This window comes from Prinia subflava, chromosome 7, assembly GCF_021018805.1.
Source record: "Prinia subflava isolate CZ2003 ecotype Zambia chromosome 7, Cam_Psub_1.2, whole genome shotgun sequence".
In the NCBI taxonomy this organism is placed as follows: Eukaryota; Metazoa; Chordata; class Aves; order Passeriformes; family Cisticolidae; genus Prinia; species Prinia subflava.
The window spans coordinates 5567012-5576536 of record NC_086253.1 but is presented as its reverse complement, the minus strand read 5'-3'; the positions used below and the strand labels follow the sequence as shown (position 1 = coordinate 5576536).

The 9525-nt window shown below is 41.6% G+C and overlaps 1 long non-coding RNA gene across 1 annotated transcript; it reads right to left on the bottom strand.

Moving 5' to 3' along the window:
• Positions 1-3845: 3845 nt before the first annotated feature.
• On the bottom strand, positions 3846-9182 carry LOC134552647 (uncharacterized). The gene is made up of 3 exons (XR_010080907.1): positions 6339-9182; positions 5967-6242; positions 3846-4435 (listed from the first exon to the last, which is right to left on the bottom strand). It is a non-coding gene; the product is annotated as an uncharacterized LOC134552647 (long non-coding RNA).
• Positions 9183-9525: the final 343 nt, after the last annotated feature.

Sequence of the window (9525 nt, the reverse complement as noted above, 5' to 3'; positions counted from 1 at the left end):
TTGCAAGCAGCTGCAGCAAAGATGCAGCAAATGTTCATGTTTTGAAAGCTGATAGAAGTGAAAAATGTTTGTGAAAGTGAAAAAGTTTTGATATGTGTCATATTTTTGAGGCAGGACAAAGCATGACAGTGGATGAGTGACGCTGTATTTTAAAGAAAGCTTAGAAAATTCTCCAATTAGCAGTTAAGTCTGTCAATAAATAAGATAAGGTCTCAGTGGATTGAAGTCCCAGAAATAAATGGGAAAAATGCAGTGCTAGGAGTGCATAACTAGTCCCGCTAACAAGGCAGGGAGATCAGAGCCTGAGAGGCAGAAAACACAATCATAATACTCAATTGACTTTGAGTATTGAGTCAATAACTCAAATGAAGTTGGATAAATGTCACAGGACGGGGTAGGGCTGGAGCTAACATTTTAGAAATTATTTGTGACTGCTGATTGGGAAGCCAGAAGAGGAGAAGCAATCCCTGCTCCTAAGGAGTGTCATTATTGACAAAGACCCACGCTGTAGCAGGAACTGTAGCATCATTGGTTTCAACACCCTTGTAGCACCACAACAAAGAAAATCAGTGGCACTCTGCTTTCTTTTCAAAAACAGAGGAGCAATATAAAACAAGACACACCTTTCATTAAAAGGGGGTAAAAGAAGGGACTTCTAACCTCTGACGGGTTAAGTGCAAAATTATGAGAAGGATACAGAAGGAAGTTTCAGGGTCAGCTTGCAAAAGTTTTAAGAAATAATAGCAAGTCTTTCCTAGAACGAATCAGGGAGCCTGCTGGAGTGTGAGAGCTCTGTAAGGCAAATAGATTGTTTCATATGCTGAAGAAACATCTGGAGAAGATACAGCCATGAAAAAAAAAGCTGAATTTATTTTTGCATTTGTGAATGGGATAGATGAGCATGGGTAAACTGCAATAATGGGAAGCTTCTTTAAGGGGAATAATTAGGAAAACATGTCTTGGATTACAGTGCAAGTATAAAAGATGAAGGAGCACATTAACAAGTGAGCAGCAGCCGAGTGCTGAGACCAGCTGGTGTTCAACCATGAGCTGTCAAGCAGCACAGAAGCAAAGGGGTTCAGGTGCTAACTGCTGTCTCTGGCTTCTCACTTAAAGTTACCTCGGTGTCAGAGGGGTCTGGAGAGAGAGTCACTCATGTGACACCAGCCTTTTTAAAGGATTTTGGAGAAGATTGTGGAAGGTGTAGACCTGGAAGCCCAATCTCCTTGACAGACAAATAAGTAGAAATTATGCTGAAGAACAGAAAAAACTTAGTGGCCACATAGAAAATATGACACATTAGGGAAAGTCATTGTGGCTTTTTTAAAGCAAATTACTATCTCGGGGAAGCTTTCTTTGAAGAAGTCAACAAGCTCACAGATCACAAAGATTCAATTAAGTGTCTCTGATGGTTTCCAAAAGCACTCAATAAAATTCATCCCCAAAGGAAGTGAAAAACAAAGCTATTAATGGATATGACACTTGGACAAATAACTGGTAGAAATGGATGTCTGTAGTGATTTACAAAATGTGTTGCTGATAATGGAGCTATTCAGGATAGGGCTAACTGAGAAAAACTGAATGACTTTATGTTACTAATAGAGTCAGTGGCAAAATGGTAGGTGAAATTAAATCTGATAAATATGAAAGGCTGACATAAGAGAAAAGAAAACAATCCTGAATTTCACATATATACAAGGAACTTTGAGTTGATTTTTACCAGTGAGAAAAAAGGCCCTGAGGTTGTGAAAGGTTGTTCTGTGAGAACATCAGCTTAGGGCTCAGCAGTGATCAAAATAGAAATTGAGAACTGTTAAGATTATTGTTAAATTTTTTTAAGGGAGAAATAGAGATAAAAAGTGCCGTTGTATCAATCCCTGTTGGCACCTCCATCTTTAATTGCCTGTGCAGTTCTAGTTCAAAAATAGTATGGTAGAACTGGAATAGATTAAATAAAAGTCAATAAAATTATTAGAAATAGTGGGAGTGCTTCGTAAAGGATCATGGTTGACTCAGCTGGGTTTTTTCAGTCTGCAGGGAGGGGGAGATAATATCAAAGCCTGTGTAAAATCTTCAGAGATCCAAATAAGAACCAGGAATCCAGACTGTTCACTGACTTACCAGACACGAGAACTGAGTTATAGCAAATGTAAGGAGAACTTTGAAGGTTCAAAACAAGCAAGAGGAGATAGTGCTTCATTTAGTCTGTACTTAAGCCAGAAGTCTTCGCTTCAGGATAGGTACCAAAATTTTGCGTGGGCTTAAAAAGCAACTGGAAAATCATCAGACTCTTGATCTAACTCAGCAAGTTCTTGACTTGTAAGTTGCTGGAGCTGGAAAGACATTTTGGGGAAGTACAGAACGTGTTTTCCCAGTTCTTTCTGTCTTCCTACTCACATCCTACCCACCTCTGTCTGAAACTGCTGGGCTGGGTGGAGCTTTCAGCCAACCCAGTATCAGTTCTAATAGATTTAGAATTATTTTAACCTCCTAACCCCAGATCATCCAGCTGTTATAATATCCCCAAACTATTTCTTGGCATATGGTTTTTGCACTGCCTTTCACTGTATTCACTGCTCTTCGTACTGTATTTAAGCCCACATGGATTTTTGGCACTGCCTACTACTTTGAGAAAAAAAAAAATCTCATTAATATCTTGAATGTGTTCTTCCCAGAAGCAATAAAAACAAATTACCACTTGCAAGGGTAGTGCCTTTCTCATTTCTGGGAGAATGCAAGTTGTCAGTGCAATCCTAAATACAACCTTCATGGAAGGAGTGATGTTATAGGTAGTGTGCTGCTCTGGAGAAAAACAATCCCTTATACAGTGGAGAAGTCAGTGGTCTAAAGGGGTGGATGCAAAGCAGCTTTTTATTCTTCAACCATCTAAGTTGGCTTTGTGAATTAATGTGAAACAGAATAGGAATATTCATACTTCCCATTTCAGCTGATGCATACAGGCTTAGGATTGTTGGAGTGTAGAAGTATCAATACAAACACTTAATTTATAATGATGGTAGACCAGGTATGATTTGTGTCCTTTTGAGTTTCTTTTTCCTAGCAGAAAATATTTTCATGCAGTTCAGTGTTTTAAGTCTATTAATAATTGTACAAAGCCTTAACAGCAGAGATTGTAATGTATGTATTAATAATGCATTTGCAGAGAAAAATATGTTAATGCTTTTCTAAATGCTCAATTAAGCAATTACCTAATGCCACAAAGCATTAGTATCAGAGAGCAAGTATTACCTTAAATTGTTTTATGATACTGTAGATGTCTAAGAGTTTTTCTGAGAAATCTAAGAGAGGAGCACATGGAGTGAAGCAGTCTGTGAGGAGAGAAGCATCCAGCCTGCTGTGACAAACAGTTTTGGGAGGCTGTCACAGCTCCTTCTCTGTGGCTTAGCTGGCCAGGAAGTGTACCACGGCCACAAGACTGTCTGTGTTCTGTCACTTCCAGAAATGTTGAATATGATCATAGCAGCCTGAGACAAAAAGACTTTTCTAGCTTCCTTCTGCTCCTTCTTTCCCCCTTGCCCCAGCTCTTCCTGGAAATTAAAGCAGAAAACTGGATCAATCTAAAACATCAAGTAAAAGGAATAGTCTGTAGATTTTTTTAGCAAGCTTCCTTTTGTATGTAAGAGAATTCTAGCTTTCTTGTTCTAGAACATTACTAATTCCTGTGTAGTTTCTGTAGCAATTATCTTTAAAATGCAATAAAAAACACTGATACAGTTCATCAGTTTGTTTCTGAATTTGGTTTAGGCAAATTAGTAGATTTCTTCAGAGTGAAGTGCAAACACTTAACACCTACTGGTTTAAATTTCAACACTGTGGTTTTGATCACCCTGTTTGCTTAGTTCATTCTCTGTAACCTCTGGTATATGTGAAGCAGGGACCTAAAAAAACAATTGTTGAATAGGAAGTATGTATACACCACAGACCACATTCTGTGTTGTCCCATTCTTTACCAGTTAAGCAAACTTTCAAGCCACACTGTCTACCATTTTGTAGATAAGGTACTCTGCAGAGGAGATAAGCTACTCTGCAGAGAAATTACACACATTGGAAACGTACAGTAATTTGGATGAGAATGAATTTCAGGAGGTCTCTTCTTCCATCTCCTTAAAGCAGGGGTGGCTCTGACGTCAGACCAGATTACTCAAGATCTTATCCAGCTGGGACTTGAAAATATCCAAGGACAGAGTTTGCACAACCTCCCCGGGCAAGCTGCCTCGCTGCTTGAATGTTGTCACAGTAAAAAAGCTTTTCCTTATATCTGATCAGAATCTCTTGTGTTTCAACTGATGCCCATTGTTTCTTCATCCTCCCACCATGGACCCCAGGAGGAGGCTCCTTCTTTTCAGTGACCTCCTCACAGGAGGGCTGCAATCAGATCTCTCAAGCAATCCCTTACTTTCACCTTCATCCTTTCCTGTGTACATTTAAATGTCACGGGTTAGTATCTTGGAGTAGTCGTGGCAAGCCTGTGTTCATTCATGCCCCTGCTCAGACACACAAAACACAGCCAGCCTGGGGTACCAACTTCGCAAGGCAGAACCAGTGTCTCCACTGATTCAGCCCACTGTGAACGGCTGAAAAGCACTGGTGTGAAAACCACCAAGCAGCTTTGCATGAGGTAAACCAGATCTGCAGTGATTGGAACGGGGAAAAGGAAGAATCTAACGAGGGTGTGATTGAAGGAAACCTGCTGTCCCTTCCTCTTCGCAGCCTCCAAGAGCGCTGCTGCTGCCTGAGCTGTGTTCCAGATGAGCCAGAGGCAAAGGATACTTCCCTAGTGTGAGGAGCAGAATGGCAACTTGCTGTGAGTACAGCTAAGCTGCCACAGACAGTGAATGGATAAAACAGAGAACTGCACCGAGGCTACAGCTGCCCTGCACAAACACTGTCATGCTAACGTGGATGTAAAGCTGTTGTAGAAGAGGAAAGTTCTTTGTTAGCACTGCCTCAGGGCTGGAAGGGCTTCTTTTCAGGCAGTGGTAAGATCTGGAAAACTGAGCAGATGTGCGAGCTGTTGATTGCATTAATGTATGCTCTCTCAGAAGTGTTTTCACCTAATAAAAAGTCTAAGTTAACTCTGGGCATAACATGTATAATGCATAACTGGGCAGCAGTGGTACAACTGCTGAACTGCAGGTACATCTGCAGGGCAGGTCCCAGGAGATGTTCCTGAGATCAAAGTCTGTGTCTTTGCTTTGGGAAGAAGGGGACACTGAAAGGTGACCACTGACCTCCAACCAACCCAAACATGTCTGTTTCTGATGACCTATGTTGCATTTTCTGTAAGCTCAAAGGAGTAATGAGGAGGAGGAAAGAGCTGATTTAGCATTGTCTGACAGATGCAAGAGCAATTACCAGAACCCATCAAGGCTTTTCTCAGCTGCAGAAAGCGTGAAGAGCATATTTTGACAATGTGCCACAAGCAGACAGGGTCCTGCTTTGTGTTATGTTGTGAATAAATAGTGCCTGGCTGTGTCAAGAGCTTATGTAGGGTTTTCAGGATCTGCTGAGGGTCTGTTATTGAAGAGTTTATTTTACTACTCTGAGTTGCATAACAAATTAAATATAGCATGCTCTGCACAGCTCACGGTTTTACTGTGCCATAATAGGAATCAGAGCAGGACAAAACAATTAAGAGAACAGGCAAAAACTTGAAAAAGAACAGACAAAATGGAGACTGTGTGAGGGACAAATCAGAACAGACCTGTTCTTACTCTGGAGATGTGAGGCTGCTCTCTGGTGTCCAGAGGAGAAGGACACAAGCCCTGAGAGCATGGGGTTATTGGTGCAGCACTGGGCACTTCTCATATACCAGCCATAGAAATCCCATAAGTGATCCTTCTTCTCCAGAAACAAGGCTATTTTCTCAAAAGCCTGCCCCAGCAAATGTCTCCATTCCCCCACCTGTGCCAAGCCCAGCAAGGGCAGCGTGGTTTGGGACCTACCTCTCTGCCATCATATGGCCAGATGTGTAGATCACGCGTGACCAGATCATCTTCTGTGCAGGTCCAAACCATCTTCTTTGTTATTTCTTTCTTTTCCCCCACCCTCAGGCTCAGGTTTGCTTTTGAGCAGTAGTTATCAAGACAGGTCACTCCAATTCATTGTTAAATCAGATTATTTTGGTTCAACAGCTCTGGGGAGAAGAATGTCCATGCACTTTTTCTCTGTAAATCTGGGCATTTGTTACAGCAAGGAGCAGTGGGTGCTCATGTCTTGCCCTAAAAATACAGAAATAGGAGGCAAGGTGTGCATGTGCATTTAGAGTTGGGTGCTCAGCAGTGCTTCTGAGATCTCCTTTCAGAGGGTGGACTCACCTGCCATCCTCTCCACTGCAGTAAGACCACCAACACTTCCTGCATGTGGAAGATGTCTTATCCTGAGAGCAGAAATGAAACTGCTCTTCCTAGAAATGTACAAAAGTTAAATCACGCTCTCTCGTTAATAACACTGAAGTTGTGCCAGAATTGTGCCTGTGCCAGGATAAATCAGCACTGAAAGCTGAGAGCAGCGTTGTTTGCCAGCGAGGCTGGTGAGCCAGTTCAAAACCAAGTGCTTTGAGCCAATACATGCCAGTTTTACCCTTCCCTGTGCTGCCAAATGACTTGCTTAAGATGTAGCTTAAGATGTGGTTTTGGTGCTGTAATAGATTTATGAAAAATTCTTCCTGCAAAAGCATATAACCTGAAAACCCAGTTGCAGGATTACTTGGAGGCATCTTTGGACCTTCTCCATGCTTTGGATGTTCCTTCTGTATGTTTTTACTTTGACTTAAATTTGCATTGTCTATTCTTTCTATTTTTGTTTCCCTTTTGTTTCTATTTCTGTTTTTTTTAAAAAAGGGGCATCTTTGGAATGTGTGTTGTTTTTGAACACTCTGCTGCAAGGCTTGTTGCTGAGAGATTGTGGCTAAAGGCTGTGAGGTCCTGGACATTTAGATGCTGCCTCGGTGAAGCAGCAATACAAATACAGCTCTGTGGCCAGACCAAGAGAAAATACTGCAGGTTTAGTCTTTGCTTTCAAGGGTGGGCTGAGTGAGAAACCATAAAAATAATTAGTAGGAAGTATGCGGTGTTTTAAGACACAAGCAGAAACGCATTTTGTTGTTTTTGCATTTTTTGTTATCAGCAAAAAGCTATCATTCACCTCTGTTGAATATTATTTTAAGCCTTGCATAGTAGCACATGTGATCTCCATAAGCTGACAACTACAGGACACATGAGGAATACTTAGCATGGACTGATGGACCCTGGAGCAGGTGAATGTGGCAGCAGTTCATACTGCCTTGCTTTGCTGAGAGCTCTCTGGCTTGCAGATACAGATGTCACAGAATCTCCTGTAATGTATCCCCAGGGCTGCCCATCCCTGCCCTGCATCGCAGCACCAAGTGGGAGAGAGGGACCAGGGCTTTTCCTGGCTTTGCCTTTCACCCCAGCAGTGCTGCAATATTATCCCCTCCAGCAACCAGCATTTCTTTTCCCTGCTGGATTCTCTTTTTGCTCATTATCCCTTCTACCCGACAGTGCCTGCAGTGTTTCCTTCCGTGGCAATCTGAGCCGAGCCAAGGAATTTCCTTCTCTGGGATGCAACCCCAGGTCAACCCAAGCCTTTCTTATTTTGAGATGAGACTTTAACTGGCCAGCAATCTGTTTGCTGAGAATGGTAGCAGAAAGAGAAGCCTTTCCAAAATGTGTGAGAAATGTTGATGCGGAAGAGATACTGGTTGCTAAGATGCCCTTTTACAGACCTCTTTCTTTCCTCTGATTAGAGACCAATGAGCCCTTTCTTAGCCCTAAAGTTAGTTTTAATAAAGAAATCCTTTTGTAGGCCTAGGGTGGTGTTTAACACTTCAAGCAGAGCAGAGCTAGGGCATGGCAGCATCACTGCAGTGGCGCTGGAGCAGCTGAATGACACTGCGGTTGTGCCTGTGAAAGTGCTTCCAGTTCACTTGTCAGGAGGATTTTTGGCACAGCTGAAAGCAAGGCAACAGGCAGCAAGCTTTGTCAGTAGGAGTTCAGGGATGTCAGCCTGGCCTTTGGTGTTATAATCCCTTGTAAAGTTTATTACTGCTTTAATTAGGGGTATGAACTTTTCTTGTTTGCATGAGGTTTTCTTTTGCAGAGGCATCCTACCAGGAAAAGCCACAAATATTTTCATATAAACATCCTGACATCATTATAGTTTATTTCTGTCCCCAAATGGAAGTGCACTTATGTCACTATTAAATTCTTACTGTTCTGAAGTTTACTAGGTTAAAAGCATTAGAGAGAAAGCAATGCATTAACAAGGACAAGGGTGAAGTGGCTTCAGGGGAAATCTAGAATTGCTTTTTATCCTAATTTTCTGTTCTATAACGAACAGCAAGCACTAAAGACATTCACCTCCACAGGGGCTATAGGGGCCAGGCTCAGTCTTTAAATGAAAAGATGTTTTCTGTGACTTATTTTGAGTGAAATATTGGTGGGACACACTCCCAGAGATTTGCTGTCCCCCAGCAGACTGCACTCACTGTGATTATGCTGACAAACATGTCTACCATAGCCAGTAATGAAAAGACATTATAAAATTCATTGCAAATGTCCCCTTGATTTTAGGACATGTTTGATGCAACACATATGATTGTGGGGATCCTAATAATAGTGTGGGGTCTTATCAGCCTGCTGCAGACCTTGCTACATGAAGGAGAGTCAATCCCACCTTAAACATGCCTATTTCTCTTGGCTGCTGGCAAAAGAAGCCAAGAATGCCTGGCTCAAATATCCACATTGCTGTGAGAGGCCTGGAGGCTGGATCAGATAAACATCAGGGGTAACCAGCATCAAATTTCACATAAACAAGGTCAGGCAAGCAGATACACAGACCTTGTCTTAAGCCTTGAGCAAGGTTGAAGAGTATTAAAAGACTAGAGCCTTCAACTTTTAGAGTTAAAAGACTTGAACTCTTAGAGAAAAGAGTGCAAAAGAAAACTGGGAGCGGGGCAGGGGGAAAGCTCATTTAATTAGTCATTACAGGAACAGGGATCTGCAGAACTGGGCATGAAAAATGTGATGTTTCAGATGGCTCATAAATGAGTGTGCCAGTGAGTCACCTCATCATAGCTTTTCTGCAGCAGCAGCAAGCAGAGATGTAAAAATGAATCTCAGATCATAGGGAGTCACTGGTTTGCCAGCCACACAGAAGAGCCATAGAATATGGCTATTTAAATCAGATTAGAGTTATAAGTTAGAGTAATAATTAAGATCAGAGTTATCAACGTCTCTGATAAAATAATTACATTCTCTAGTAACTATATATATATATATTTAAAATGCTGATCACTTACCCTGTGTTGAGGAAGGTGTTGAGGAAGGTGTTTCTTGATTCTGGTGAACGGTATGAAGAGTAAGGTGAATAACTCTCTTGGAAAATGAAGTATTTGGCTTTCTTTCAATCAATATTTAATTAGTGATAAGAAGACAGAGCTCAGTTTACTTACCAGCCACCTTTACTTACCCCTACCAAAAA